The 15,768-nt window shown below is 41.4% G+C and overlaps 1 protein-coding gene across 2 annotated transcripts in view; it reads left to right on the top strand.

Moving 5' to 3' along the window:
* The window catches only part of GRIA3 (glutamate receptor, ionotropic, AMPA 3), a 285,940-nt gene extending 281,463 nt beyond the window's left edge, over positions 1-4,477 (top strand). For both annotated transcript variants that reach the window (XM_012664833.1, XM_012664832.1), the window contains one exon: positions 2,263-4,477. The gene's annotated coding sequence lies outside the window, so the exon portion shown is untranslated. The remainder of the gene's footprint in view (positions 1-2,262) is intronic.
* The last annotated feature ends 11,291 nt before the right edge of the window (positions 4,478-15,768 follow it).

The following is a 15,768-nucleotide window of genomic DNA, read 5'->3' as shown; positions in this document are numbered from 1 at the left end:
CTCTGCAAACAAATCTGTCCTCCAAGCCTATATGCAGTCTCCAGACAAGAAGAAAAACCCTCAGAAGATGCCAGGGAAACCTCACATGGGGTCAGCCAAAGCAGGCTGAACAAGAAATAGAAACCTCTGGATAACCTTAGCCAATTTAGTGATGGGACATTAGGGGAGTGTTGTTTAAGTGAAGAGTGACCTCTTCACCCATTCATCTTTTATTTCTCAAGAAGTTCTGGAATATCTCCTGGTGACTTCTAATTTGTTACTTAGTTTTTAGACTTCCAGTGGTTTGAGTTGGCCTAAATCTGTCTGGGTCTATTCAGGGGCACAGAGATCCAAAATACCCTGAGATTATACTTTTATTGCTAATTATCAGAGCCTGCCTTGAGGGTTTATAGTAGCAGTAATTGTTCAGGAAGAATGACTCAGGGTAAATGACCTGCAAAAATATGATCCAGTGAAATCTGGTTAATAAAAGGGCATTTGAAAGACAAGGTAGTCGTCTCTCATTTTCTATGGGTGTTAGTGGAGTCAGGATTATTGGACTCATTGTGGGAACATGTGCCTCAGCCTCAGATCACGTTTAGCACCCACTAGGGAGCAGACGGCCTTTTGACTACCTGATGCCTCTGAGTTACTGACCAGCCACTGGAAGTCTGGCCCCACGAGCAGGCCATGGCAGGTGACCAACCATCAAGTGCTCCAGATTTATTACACCCTAGGGTTGACTCCACTAATTATTTTAAGAGATTATTTCCAATTTCCTTACTGCTGGTCAGAACTACTTCTGGCTTCTTCAGCTTCTTCAACAATATTTTTAAAATCCCTCTCATTTGCAAGACCTCAAAATGCCTAAATTTAGAGGAAAAGATTTCCATTTTTCCTGTAGGACTGTTCTGTTTAACTTCCTAGAAAATATTAACTTTGTTTATGCAGCCCATTGTCAATTTTCCTTCTGCAGCCTGCACATAGACATTCTTGCTGGAGAAGTTTTCCTGCTTAAAAGAGTTCATTTTACGTTAAGTGGGAAACCAAATTCTAGATAACTGAGGTGGCAATGTTCTTTCTCCCAGAGGACTTTTACCTCAATGATAATACTGTATTTATCCCCATTTAAAAGCAGGAAACAGAGGGACTGAGAAGTTAGGTCACTTTCCCAAAGTCATGCAGCGAGGTAGTGATATCCCATGGCCAGTGGGGGAGGGTGGAGGAGACATTGATCTTTCTGCCATAGATATAAAACTTCTCGAAGCTTCTAACACAGATATGACTCAGGCAAGGGGTTCCAAGGAAGAGGTTTGCCACTTGCATGTTAGTCTGAGTCTGCTCTCCTTGGGTGCTTTTGGCCTTGAGATGAATCTTCGACATTCTTCTTGCAGATACTTTTATTCCAGGCCCGGTGGTAGATCACGATTATGTTACTCCTTTGAGGATAATATTTAGTGTCAGCTCAGGAGAAAAGGAAGTGTCCCGTCAATGTAGAGGGAAAGGATGAAAAGGGAGGTGTGAGCTTGAAGAGGAGGCAAGAAGTGGCCTTCATTACTCAGAGTCGGGGGCAAATTAATCCCCCAGCCCCCAGGAACTAATGCCTCCAAAAGGAAGGCACCATCACCATCTCAATCAGGCTCCTAAGGTCAAGGCAAAGACCCCATGGATGCCAAGCCCCTTCATGGCTATCTTTGCTCTGGCCTCTTCCTGGAATGTGCTCTCTTTAAAGTCCTTGTGCTACTTTCAGACTTTAATAACTAAGGTTGTAGGTATTAAGAAAAACAAGTGCTCACCTTTCTGGCAATGAATAGCAAATTTTCTTCTCAGAGTCTAAATGGATTTTAATTTAGTAATCTGTAGAGCACTGTTTACCTTCTGTCCTAGGTAAACAGTCCTTTGTCACAGAGTCTGCAATCAGAATACACTCTACAGTGTAGTTCTCCCGAATATTTATATTTAAATGCCACTAAAACTTTCTAGTATACCTACATCCTAAGTGATTAAAGTCTTGAGTTAGACATCATACAATGCCCATATATTCCCTACTATAATACATATGGTTGAGGATCCTCCTAATTTAACCTATTGCAAAGCATTTGCATCAGATTAAAGAATTTAACCAGATCTGTTGCCTAAAGCCAGTCAAATGGGGTATAGCCCCAGAGATGCCAATTTGAGAAAACAGCCACGGTTTTTCCCCGAGATAGACTGAGCCATAATAAACCTCTCAATTCCCAATAGAAAGCCCCTTCAAATTTAAATTTCCCCTTGCCTTTGCAGATCCCTTCCCACTGGAGGCAAGTGACGAGAGGAAATCACCGAAAACGTGGCTGCTTCAAGGATCCTGAGCCAGATTTCACTCTCCTTGGTGTCGGGCATGACACGAATATTGCTGATGGTGCAATGACCTTTCAATAGGAAAAACTGATTTTTTTTTTCCTTCAGTGCCTTATGGAACACTCTGAGACTCACGACAATGCAAACCATCATTGAAATCTTTTTGCTTTGCTTGAAAAAATAATTAAATAAAAACCAACAAAAAAATGGACATGCAAGATTTCAGTATGTGAAAAAAATCTTATTAAAAAAAGTCAATTCAAAAAAAGCCATTCTTTGATACCACTGCACAGTATACAAACACCATGTTCTTTAATACACACACACGCACGCACGCACACACACACACACACAAATTTAAAATTCCAATTCAGCAAAGAGGCCAATCTTAGCTAAAAGAATTAATTCCTCCAGATTAAAAAAAAAATCTGTCTCCCAGTGTTTGGGAAGACAGACTGGCATTTCTTCTAGGATCTGCTGACCAGATGTTTTTGGTATTTCCTGTTGGTGGTGATGTTCTGTGCACCCTATTTCCTTTCCATGTTGCTGAAATGTGTATATCTTTAGAATGTAAATGCAACACTTAAGTAAATTCAAACGCTTTGGAAAAGGGACTAATCGGTGACATCTCTGTGTTCTTGAAATGGTTTTGTGAAAATGCTATGATAACTTCCCACTCAGTGAAGGGATTAACAGAGCTTTTGAAATTGACTTTTGTGTGTAGCAAGGGACGGGGCACTATCAGGATACCTCTTGGTGCTTTCCTAAAACGGATCCCGGAGCTCTCCAAGAAGCCTGGAATTTCAGTTCGCAGATCTGTTTTTCTTGCTTCAGTGTGAATTTTAAGTCAATAGAGCTGAGTATCTAGCATTGAGATGAGGGAAATGCTGCCTATACTCCCAGACATGTTTAGAATATCTTTCTCAGAAACAACACTGTGTTTAGCTCGGCTTTCTCTGCTAAGTATGCCTTTCAAGTGTACACTCCGGAGACAGGACCGCATTGCAAGGCAGGACAGCAGGTTCAGACCACAGTTCACAGTCTGACTTTACTCTTGCTAGGTCTGTCTTACCAGCTGTTGCCTGCTACTGCCTGTGGCTCTCCGTCAGACTGCATGTGTCCTTTTCTAGTTTGTAAAGACTAAAACGCATTCCCAAACCTTACTGCTAATCCAAGGACAGCAGCATCACTCCAGGTCCTTGCTTAGAGCAGTCTCTACTGACTTTCTCAGAAGATCACTCCACTGCTCCATGGGCTATCAAGTAACTAACTGCATACCTGCCATTGGCATCATCAGAACAGTCAGAGGAAATAGTCTCCGCTCACTAATTACCTCCTATATAACGACGTATGCTTTCTGTAGTTCAGTAGTTTGCTCTCATCGGTAACGTGCATTGGGAAGTTTCCAGACTGCAAAAACTAGGAGCTCGCATTCATTTCCCAAGTGTGACCCTTAGATGCTTAGTTGACTCACTGCATATTTGCTCTCGTCTTCAAAAAAGAAAGGAAGAAGTCTCGTTCCAATGAAACGTTTTCAGAAAAGTGTAATATAAACTTTCATTCCAAAAATTGTGTCATAAGCAAATAATTCACCTGTCAAAATTTAAATGGCATTGAACAAAAAAGAAAGCTGTTGTGTTTTTGTTTTGTTTTGTTCTCATGAAACTGTGATTTTCAACTTATGAATGCTATAATGTCCCAGTGCGGGAAGCTAACGCTGTGTGAACACGAAGTTGTATAAAACAAACCAACCAACCTACACACAAACGTTTTCATAGGCACTGTATAAAGAGAAATGTATGTTTATTGACTCAAATCAGTTTTTCAGAGAGGAAACTTCACTGGGTTGAAGAGGTGGGGAAATTGGTTTGTTATTTTTTAAAAAAACTTGCATGTTTAAAAAAATGTTGATTGCTTCAAATTTCTGCTACTAACTTCAAGCTATGGGAGTTTGGCGGTAGTCACTTGAGGATTTTTTTTCCAATTCTTTTCTTTTTGTTGTTAAAGCTGTACTTCAGTGAACAGAAAAATTGCCAAGCAAACTAATGGTTGTAAAAGCGTAAATTGCATGTGTGGGCATAAATTACGGAGCCTCATTGCCATGAGGTATTGTACAAAGTTTTAATACATTTTTGTAAATAAAACTGTAAAGAAAGAATTCTGTGTCTGTACTTTGACTAGCTGTTTAAAATTTTACGTGGATGCAAATGCCAAGAAGTTGTTCACTAATTGACTTCCTTCCAGAAGCTTTGCCAATGATGCAACAGTCCCCTTACTGGGGATTTTCACAAAGGATTACACCTCTCCCCATCTCAACTGCAACTGTAGTCAGGTTCAGACCCCTCAGCTTAAACAGAATCATACCTCCAAGACCTTAGATAGTTTCACTTTAAGGCATTCCATTACCATTCTTTGTCTCCTCCACCCTTGGGGACTCTCTCCCCAGAGGCTTGCCCTGCCTCAAGCCTTGGTCCCCAATTCTCACATCTCCACACAAGACCTCCCAAAGAAGTGCCCAAATTCAGAATTGATGACCTTCAAAAACACTTCCAATTACTTTCCTATGCCGTCACAAAGTATATGTCCTAGTACTCTCAGTTGCTTGGCTAAGATTTGTGCTGCTGCTTTAATGACTGATAATAACTTAATGCCTCATTGGAAAACCTTTATTCCACCAAAGGTCACTGATCTTTATTTCACTGAAGAAATAATGAATTTAGGACTATACTTATTTTAGAATATTCCTGAGAGAGAAATGAAAGGTTAATGATCTAGTCTGATTTGCAGATTCTGAACATGGAAGTCAACTTTATCTAATAAATAAAGCAAGTGTTTAAATGTAAATCAGTTTTATATTATTATCATCCTAGAGAACAGGGGATAATGATAGAAAAAAAGGAGAGGGGATAATTTGCAACTGAGCCAGAAAAGAAGAAAAGTGCAGTTGAGATGCTAGGGAGATAAAGGAAGAAAGATATCTGGGGTTAGGGACTTAGAAAGCAAGGAACACAAGACCTTGGTGAAGAAGAAAAACAAAAGTGAGAAAGAAACACTCTCAGAAAATTCTGAAGTGTAGGCTGGCCTGTAGGCTTCATCACAATTACTACCATTTTCACTGTGCTCTGAAATGCTGAATAGCTGCCGAACCACTCACACTTCATAACTCTTCCACTGCTTTTTTTTTTTTTTTATTAAGGCACCTGTGGCAGTCCCACCAGAAGAGAAATGATTCTCTAGGGAGCAGGTTCAGTGACTAGACTAGAGTGATAGTCCCCTTGGGGGCTGATGAAATCAGTTCAAGTACCAAGCGATGTCCCTGGATCCTCCAAAATAATAGATTTCTATTTTAATAGGAACTCTAATTCCTTACCCCAAAGGAGAAGCTAATCTCAGGCACTGTGGCAGATGATAGTGGAGCACTATTTTGGTTTAGGTGGGATTTGGGGATTTTTCTCCTTGGAGGAAGGGAGAAGCAAAAAAAGAGTCCTTTTAGTGTTTCTCAGATCGGGCTGTAAGTAGCTATATATTTTGCATACACTTAGGTCAGCCTTGCCAACCAAGTCTACAAAAAGGCCTTGAACTTCAAATGGCACTCTCCCCCCGTGCACAAAAGGAGGATGCCTCTTGGTCTCTGCGTCAGTATTCTTGCCCTGTTAAGACACAGCTGATCACACTCAGTCAATAGAACAATCTTGAAACAGAAAGGGCAAACGTATTTAAGAAAACTGGTAGGATCATGGGGAGAAATAGTGCTACAAATCACATTCCTGCTATTGGATGGGGAAAAGCGTTGACTTGTGACCTGGGGAAATGAACATAGAGGAGGAGAATGAACTGATAAGTGAGAAGCAAAACCATTATTCCTCAGAATCCAGACTCAATCAAACAGAAGATGCATTAATATGCTGTCTCACAAGGGTCAGAAACCAGTTGTAACACAAATGCCACCAAAACCTATTATGAGTGGGAGAATTACTGTCAAAACCTGAGCCAGCTTTTCAGCTACTCTGGACTGTACCCCTCCCCTCTTGTCCCCACCCTGTTGGATTGGGCTCCCTGGGAACCAATTTATTATCAGATCACTTAGCAGACATGATACTCAGCAACAATATATCTGCATTCAGTTATCAGAACACACAAAACTTAGCAACCCATCAGGAAATCTCTCTTGAATCTGGGGGCCCTGGAAAAACTTACAGTTTCACCCCTATCTTTCTGGACTAAAGGAAGGGCACAGTCTCGCAAGAGAATGACAGGTGGCACTGAGAATTAGCAAAACCTGCCTCCAAAACTAAAAGTGCTACGAAGTGCTAGGAGACTTCCTGCACATCCAAGACTAGGAGTCATGGATAAGCCATTTATACTCAGTGAAGACACAGGGCACTTGGACTTTCTCAAAAGGCTCCCTGGAAGGACATTATTGTCAGGAAAGGTTGGAGGGAGGCTTTAGGGACACATCAATGTTCCAAACCGGCCACATCCTCAGCATCCTCAACGTGGAGGGTTCACAAGACCATTTGAATGGGCAAGATCCCCAAATTTTCTGACAGCCATTGTCATTGTAACCAAACATCACCTGGACTAGATGGTTGGGGGAAGTTGTACACTCTCTTGCTCTCCTCACCAGATGAGGGAGGAGCAATCTCGGCTCCTGCCCTCAAGGGGACTGCAGTCTTGGTGACAAGACAGATGATGACTAAAAAGAATCCGCATCCATTTAAGTCCAATGCCTTGCTTAAAGGAAATACTATAAGAACCCCAAGAGGAGGACATTCCCTTTTCCCCTTCATTTGGACTTGCTCTTCCTAATACAATTAGGTGGAGTCCAACTGAATTTCTCTTTGAGCTTCAAAAGCTGTGAGCCTTTGCAATTGAGGAGTCATACCAGGCCCCTTTAAGCCTCTAGCTGCTCAGAAACTCAAAATGACCACTTTCCTGCCAGCCTACCAGCGCTCTGAGCAGGAGGTATTTGCTTATTTGTTGATTCGCAATGCTCTAGCTGTGAAAGTGTAAAAGAACCTGTATTAACAGCCTAAGAAATAATCTTCTCCCCATGTCAGCAGCTTTGGAAAAATTACCCCTGCAGTGGTTTCACTGAGTTTCAATCCTATAGCAAAATGGTTGATTTACAATTTTCCTAATAAATATTCATTAAGCCTGAATAAGTCAATTAAAGTTTTGGTGGCAGCTCACAAGCAAGCAGACAGGGGGAAACAACTTTCACAAATATTCCCAGAGAACATTGCAGTCTTCCCCCATGAGAGTGCAAGAGTTTCTCTGAAAGAGAAAATCCTCTCTGAACCTGGTGAAGCCCTCTAGGGCCCACACTTCCCCCCACTTACAGTACAGCTTCAGAAAAGCTTGTTGCACTCTCCATCTCCACTTTCTCAATTATTGCAGTAGGGCTTCTGCTGCCACCACTGTACAGGAACTTCTCTTGCCAAAGTCATCAATAAACTCTAATCTGTACTGTATAGCTAGGGATGGCAAACTTCAGCCCCATAGGCTAAATCCAGCCCACCACTTCTTTTTGTTAATAAAGTTTTATTGGAACACAGCCACACACATTCATTTATGTACTGTCTGTGGCTTTCACTGAACAATGGCAGAGTTGACTAGTTGCAACATTATTGCCCACAAAGTCTAAAACATTAATGTTTACTAGCTTGCTCTTTACAGAAAAATTTTGCCAACCCCTACTTTATCCTATTTGATAGTCATTATCTTATTCAACCTCTTTCCAGAATTTGGTGCTATTAACCTCTCTCATCTTGGAAATGTTTCATCTTTTGACTTCTGTGAGAGCACTCTTTCCTGAGCTCCCTCCAACTCTACTGCGGCCAATTTCTCTTCTGCTTCCTAGTCTCCTCTTCTATCTCTTAATGTCAATGTTTTCTTGAGTTCCACTACATTCCCTCCTTTTTTCCCACTCTGTTTACTCTTCCTGGGTGCTATCCCACGGTTTCCATTCTACCTATATTATGATGTATCTTAAGTCTTTATTTCTATCTCAAACCTCTCTCCTGAGCTCCAAACCAGTATATTCAAAAGTCTGTGGGATTATCCCATAAGCACATCAAACTCAACATTTCCAACACAAAAAATATTGTGTCTGTTCTTATCCTCACCCCACTGCTAAACCAGAACTTCTTCTAAGAGTCTCCATCTTTATTTAAAACCCCATTGATGGGGAGTAAAATAAAATATAAAATAAATCTAATGAACTTTAAAATTGGTGGATTTGGCAATCTAAGAAAAACAGGCTTGCACTCAAAAGCAGAACTCACAGTACAATGATAATGGAAAAACAGAGTCAGTTTAACATCAACTTGTACAGTTATAAGATGTAATGAAAAGTAAGCATATGGTTCTTTGTATCTTTCGGATCCCAGAATCATAATATGGTTTGCATTCATGTGGAAGAAAACCACCTAAGGTTGTCACCAAGGAAGGAATGCACAAGCTCCAAGGAAGCTAGCCAAGGGCCCCAAATCATTCCCCAAAACATAACAATACAAGGAGGTGGCTCTGATAACTCTGAAGGAGGTATTAGATGCAACCTAGGTGGAATCAACCCAGAAAACCCAAGAAAAGAACCAGTAGGAGAGTTGTGCATTCAGTTTATATATACCCAAACATGTATATTTCTGTAAGCATTCAGAGTACTCTAAGCAGCTCATTCTTCAGATTTTTTTCATTACCCTTTGCTCTGTACTGAATTGTGTCCCCTCCAACATTTATATGTTGAGCTCTAAACCCCAACGTGACTGGATTTGGAGATAGGGCTTTTAGGAGGTAATTAAGGTTAAATGAGGTCATAAGAATGGGTAACTAATCCGATAGGACTGGTGGACTTACATGAAAAGGAAGAGAAAGGGATCTCTCTCTCTGTGGTCCACATACATGTACAGAGGAAAGACCAGGTGAGCACACAGCCATCTGCAAGCCAGGAAGAGAGCCCTCACCAGAACCTGACCATGCTGGCACCCTGATCTCAGACTTCCAGCCTCCAGTACCGTGAGAAAATAAATTTCTCTTGTTTAAGCCATACAGTCTGTGGTATTTTGTTATGGCAGCCTGAGAAAACTGAGAAATCCTTGCCATTACCACAGTGAGTTAGGCCATACAGAGAAGACAGTAGGACAGGTCAATCACCACCATAACCCCAGTCACCCAATCCAGAAACCTAGAAATCAACCTTGCCTGCTCCATCCCTTATCCTTATCTTCAATCAAGTCCTGATGATTCAACCCCCTTGATATCTCTAAAATCCAACTAATTCTGTGAATCCCTACCTTAGTTTGAACCTTTCTATATGATCTAATACAATACCTTCTTGGCCAGGCGTGGTTGCTCACGCCTGTAATCCTAGCACTCTGGGAGGCCGAGGCGGGAGGATTGTTTGAGCTCAGGAGTTCGAAACCAGCCTGAGCAAGAGCGAGACCCCGTCTCAAATTAGTTGGACAACTAAAAATATATATAGAAAAAATTAGCCAGGCATGGTGGCGCATGCCTGTAGTCCCAGCTACTCGGGAGGCTGAGGCAGGAGGATCGCTTGAGCCCAGGAGTTTGAGGTTGCTGTGAGCGAGGATGATGCCACGGCACTCTAGCCTGGGCAACACGGTGAGACTCTGTCTCAAAAAAAAAAAAATACCTTCTTAAGTGTTCTTTTGTTTCCAGTTTTTGTCCCTCCAATTCATCCTGCACACTGCAGCCAAAGTGACTTTTCTGATCTCATCACTCCTCAGCATCAGTGGGTCCCTACTGATCTTTGGCATAAGAGTTAAGCTCTTTATTTTACCATAAAACTCCTTTATAATCTGCTTCCTGCCTATTTCTTCAGCCTTGTTGTTAACCACTCCTCCGTCTCCCTTCTCCACTCCTTTGCACATATCCACTAAGACTCAGTCATATTCAACTATTTAAAATTCCTCCCTTTGCCACATCTTTTCATGTTTCCATGTTTTTTCCACATGCTTCTCTGTCCACGTGGAATTCCCCTTCCCCTACTTTTATGCCTAATTCATACTCTACCTTCAAGGCTAAATTGGCATCACTTCCTCTGGGAAGCCTTCCCTGACTGTCCTCTCCCCCAAGGATTGAGTTAGGGACTCTTCCTTTTTGCTCCCATCACAGTAGTGCTTACCTCTTTCATAGTACTGGTATGATGTATTGTCTTCTCTGCTAGGTCATGCACTGGGACCATGGGCAGAGTCTCTCTTCAGCATTTCCATAACTGGAACAGAATTATAAATGTTTGATGAACAAATGTGGGAGCGGGTAAAAAAAACAGGCGTAACTTAGAAAGTATTGTCGAAGACAGAGAAGCGGTGCCACCTTATGCTGTTCAAAATAAAAATGAAAAAACTCACAAACTTTCTGTCCAAAGAGGTCCATGATCCCCCTAATCAATCAATCAGCAAAGAATTTTCCACAATCTGCCATCTTTTCAATGTCTCTCTTCTCCCCCAAAAATCCCTACCTTACCCCCCACCAACCAGGCAGCGTAGCCCTCAGCTTCCCTTGCATGTGGAGTATCACTTGCACTAGTCATCATCACAACCTCTCTAGGTGACCTCCATGGCTGATGCCCCAAGCTACACCACTGTAGATAGGTCCTGAACCGATGCACAGGACACTCAGATGTGCAAGCCAAATCTCCTTTGTGAGACACACATAGTGCATAGTGGGTGGAAAAAATAAATTTTAATCCAAACAAATTTAGTTCACACATATTGGTTTTGGGCTCAGTCCATGTGGAAGACATAGTTATACACTCCTGATATCCCCCTTCAAGGAATGCCTTAAGCAGCTGCAAGGAGTGTTGTTAGCTGACAGCCTCCAGCTGAAGCATCTTCTGAATCTGCCTCAGCTTTTGAACCCAAGTCACACTTTTCTTGGGGTATCCAGCAACCAATGACTGAGCAAAGTGGTGGTAATTGAGGTCACATTCTCTGGGGGTGACCCCCAGCCAATAACCAAGCAAAGCAGTGGGATAAGAGCCTAGCCATTTCCACCCTCTCTGGGACTCCTCTAATGAGCAACCTTTGCTGCAGAGAGCCCCCTTGGGCTAGCAAAGACTTTGTAAGGTCTACATCAACTTAGGTATGTTGTGCCAAAGTTGGGGTCCTAGTTGAGAAAATTTGGGAACCTGACACATGGAACGAGGACATCTAAGTGGATGCTCCTGAAGATTTTGACTCCTCAGTCTTCTCTAAAACTTCTGAGCCTAAAGAAGTGGCCCACTCTTCCCCAGTAAGAGCTAGTATTTCCTCTGTATGAGAAGACAATATGGAGGTCTTTCCTCCACAAAGCAATAGGCCTGTAAGCAGCAAATGCCTTCCAAAAACAAGCTGAACTTGATAGGGGAGGAAAGGGACTATACCTCAAAGTAACTGGAAGACCTAGCCAGCATGTGCTGGAAGGAGTCAGGGGAGTACCCATGGAACTAGGTTCTGAAAGTGCTTCATCAAGGAAAGCTTTATACTAAGACTAGATAAGGGAGAGTTTGTTGGTTTGGGGGCACTCTCTTGAGATACAAGACCTAACACCCTAGCAGGGCCCCCAGAGGCTGGTGTAACACACTGCTAAGGTGGCTCCTATAAGCCTAGAAAAAACAACAGCCCAAACCGAGTGATGTTGAAATTTCCGAATTGCTGTGGCAAATGGTAGAGGAAGAAATTCAAAGGCTGAGAGAAGTGGACATGCTAGAGTGGATGTGTTATATGAAGCCAGAAGATCCAGTGGAAGATTTATGTCACACAGGAGGACCCAGAAGACACATGATTTACCTAGGCCATCAGGAATGCTGGTGAAAAGCAGCAGCAGGATCACCATGAAGTTCAATGGTGACTCTCCTCTGCAGGCCAGATTGATTGTTGATAGAAGTAGAAATGATTGCCAACCCTCCCCACCTGAGCAATAGCAGCCAGGTGATAGCAGTTCACCACCAGAAACCAGAGGTTTGTAATTATTACAACAAAGGACACAATTAGATTGGCAACCAAGTGGACCTGATCTGTAGAGAATTAGAGATGGTTAATAGAATACAGTGTCCCCAGAGGCAACATAGATAGGCAACCAAAAAGGATATTGCTTAACATATATAATTTTTTTTTATTTCAGCATATTATGGGGGTACAGATGTTTAGGTTACATATGTTGCCCTTGCTCCCCCTCCCCCCCAGTCAGAGCTTCAAGAGTGTCCATCCCCCAGATGGTGCGCATCGCACTCATTATGTATGCATATACCCATCCCCTCCTCCCCCCTCCCAGCTGCCCAATGCACAATAAATGTTATTCCTATATGTGCACTTAGGTGTTGATCAGTGAAACCAATTTGCTGGTGAGTACATGTGGTAAGCACCATTTTTCCATTCTTGGGATACTTCACTTAGTAGAATGTGTTCCAGCTCTATCCAGGAAAATACAAGAGGTGCTAGATCAACATTGTTTTTTGTGGTCAAGTAGAACTCCATGGTGTACATATGCCACATTTTATTAATCCACTCATGTATTGATGGGCACTTGGGTTGTTTCCACATCTTTGCAATTGTTTCAAAGAGTAAGAATAAATGAGCATCCCCGGTACGTGACATGAAAAGGGACACGCATGCAAATGTGCACATGCCGTCAAAAGAAGAAATTAAAAAAAAAAAATGAGCAGAAACTAGAGGTCAGTTTTCCCAATCAAAACATCATGATTCCTAGTCCAGTTTCCAAACCTGAGCTAATTTTCAGCACCAGAACCCACTGGCTAAAGAGAATCCCCCCATCAGGGGGGAAGCCCTGCAATACCCGTCTTTCCCCTAGTCCTTACCAAAAGGACCATCTACTTGGGGACTATATACTTGGGTAAATTTATTGTACTTTTATTATACATAATGTACATTTACCGTACACTAGGGAAAAAAGGCATATCCAGATATCTCAAGCACTATTGGACCCAGGGTCTGAGTTGACATTGATACTTGCCAGCATGAAGCATCATCACGTCCCCCTGTTAGAGTGAAATCATATGGGTGTCAGGTAATAAATGGAGTCCCAGCCAAAGCCTCAGTTACAATGGATCCACTGGGTCTCCTGACTCACTCAATGGTCATTTTCCTGGTCCTTGGATGCATAATTGCAATGGACATACAAGGCAGTTGGAGTAATCCTCACATCGGGTCCTTGGCCATAGTGGAGAAATTCAAATGGAAGTTTCTGAAGCTGCTCCTCCTCCCCCTGCAAGAGACTAACCAAGATAGTAAATCAAAACTGGTATCACATCCCAAGGAGGATGGTAGAAATTACTGCCACTTCTAAAGATTTAAACAACACGAGGGTGGAGATCCCTGTAATATCCTGTTTAATTACCACATCTGGCCCCTGAAGAAACTAGACGGATCCTGGAAAATGGCTATAGACTACGAGTCCTAAGCTGGAAAAAAAGGGCAGATGGCTCTTTATTCTAGAACGTTGGCCCAACAAGGGGATATTGCTACATCTCTGACCACATTTTTCCTCTATCTTCGCCTCTCTCTACTCTTCCTCCTGCTGTCCGGAGGAATCAGAGAAGCAAGCTTTATTATCTCTCTATCTCTTCTTATCTGGCCAAAAGGGACTTTAGGTTAAAGTCCATGATCAGCTCAGCCCAGGTCTTCTTTATAAGATAAAGAAGAAGATACAAAAATTTATAAAATTCCTTTCCCTCTTAAGAAAGTCTGGCTTTCAAACGTATTTTCTTGCTTCGAACTTGAAAATCCTATTGTAGAAACCAGAAATGGAATACCATTAACATTTTTTTTCTCTTTGAATTTTTGCTATACAAGTGCTAATTCTACCCTCCTCTCATCACCCCTGGGCAGACAGATGCCTTGAGGCAACTAGAAAGAAGGTCGTGCACCTGAAAAAGTAAGAGGAAAGCACATTAATATATCTTACAGGAATAAAAGATTACATCCATTACAGAACTTACCTTCGTCTAAACTTGCCAAGTCTCAGAGCCCCGCCTCTCTTAATATCTTATAGGAAAGAGATTTGACAATATTATAAATCAATCACACCTTGATGTGAGAGGCAATTTACACTGTTAATCATCACAAGCCTATGATGTAAGTACTCTTACAAATAAGGAAAGTGAGGCACGGAAAGGTTAAGGTTAAGAAACTTGCTAATCACAACTTGCAAGTGTCAGTATATTTAAATTGGGTCGTCCTGCGGAGGCAATAGTACAAACCAAAAGGATGAATTTCTAATAGTAAAATTTCAAGCCTCCTGATTGGCTGATTTCCAGAGGCCACAGAGCCAACAACATCCCATCCAACCTTTTTTGAACATTCTTAATTATGGGAATTTTCATTCTAGGATCTTCCAAGGCCTTGATTGGAAGCTTTAGCCTTGATGAAATCCAAGGATCCTCTGAAATGGCTCAATCAGTGAGTGTCACACCATGGGCCATCCCTTGCTCATAACTCCTGGCCCATACCAGACTCTGATTAGAGACCATGCTCCAATGCTGGTCATTTCATTGTGGAAACAAAAAGCCCTAAAACCATCTGAGAGAAACAGTTTGGAAGTCTTAATGTGGCTTTCCTCTCTTCTATTTTCTCTGGTGGGATTTACTTACAAGCATAAATATGAAAAATACACATCACATATGATGATTCACTATTGTTAAAATTAAATAAGAGAATATCGTTGGCGTTTGCATTCATATTCGGAAGAGATATCCCATTCTACTGATTGCAATATAAATAAGTTTGGAATAATGATTGTGATATTCCATTAAACTAATGGATTCAATCTCATAAGTCATTTTTATAGATAAAATTTAACAGACTGTATTAATTCCAAACAGAATACATTTGCAGTTTGTTCCAAGAAAACAGATTATTACATATAATGTCAACAGTCATTACTTCCTCGTCTTATTTACCTGATCCCAATTTCCTAGCTAATACTGCCGTGTGTGTAATGAATAATGCACTGTGTGAAATATACACTGTGCAAAAACACATTATAGATACTACCGTCAACGGAAAAGAAACCAAACTCTGTAAAATAATTTTAAAGAGATTCATTCTGAGCCAAATTTGAGGACCATGACCCTGATAATCCAAATATTTTTAAAATGCAAAAATATTATTCTTTGATAGAGGAGACTCAGTTTCTCAAAGAACTGTAAGACCTAATATAGACAGACTGAAGTACAAGTTAATGAGCAAGCAAGGCAGGCTGAATCTCTTTCTCTCCTGCCCCCCTTTTTGCAGTTTATTCGAAAGGTGAACAAAAGTGTTATTCCTAAAATCTTTTGTTATTCCTGTTAATATCATGTGAAAATCTAGTTCAAAAGAGAAAACCAAATTTTTCATTGTATTAATGTATTAATGATAAAGTTAATTTTAATAAACTCTTACAAACAAATCCATCTAATTTTAACCAATTTGACTGTGAGTTAAGACTTTT

Source organism: Propithecus coquereli, unplaced genomic scaffold, assembly GCF_000956105.1.
Source record: "Propithecus coquereli isolate 6110/MARCELLA unplaced genomic scaffold, Pcoq_1.0 Scaffold92, whole genome shotgun sequence".
In the NCBI taxonomy this organism is placed as follows: domain Eukaryota; kingdom Metazoa; phylum Chordata; class Mammalia; order Primates; family Indriidae; genus Propithecus; species Propithecus coquereli.
The sequence above is the reverse complement of the archived record's forward strand: the minus strand, read 5'-3'. Positions and strand labels throughout refer to the sequence as shown.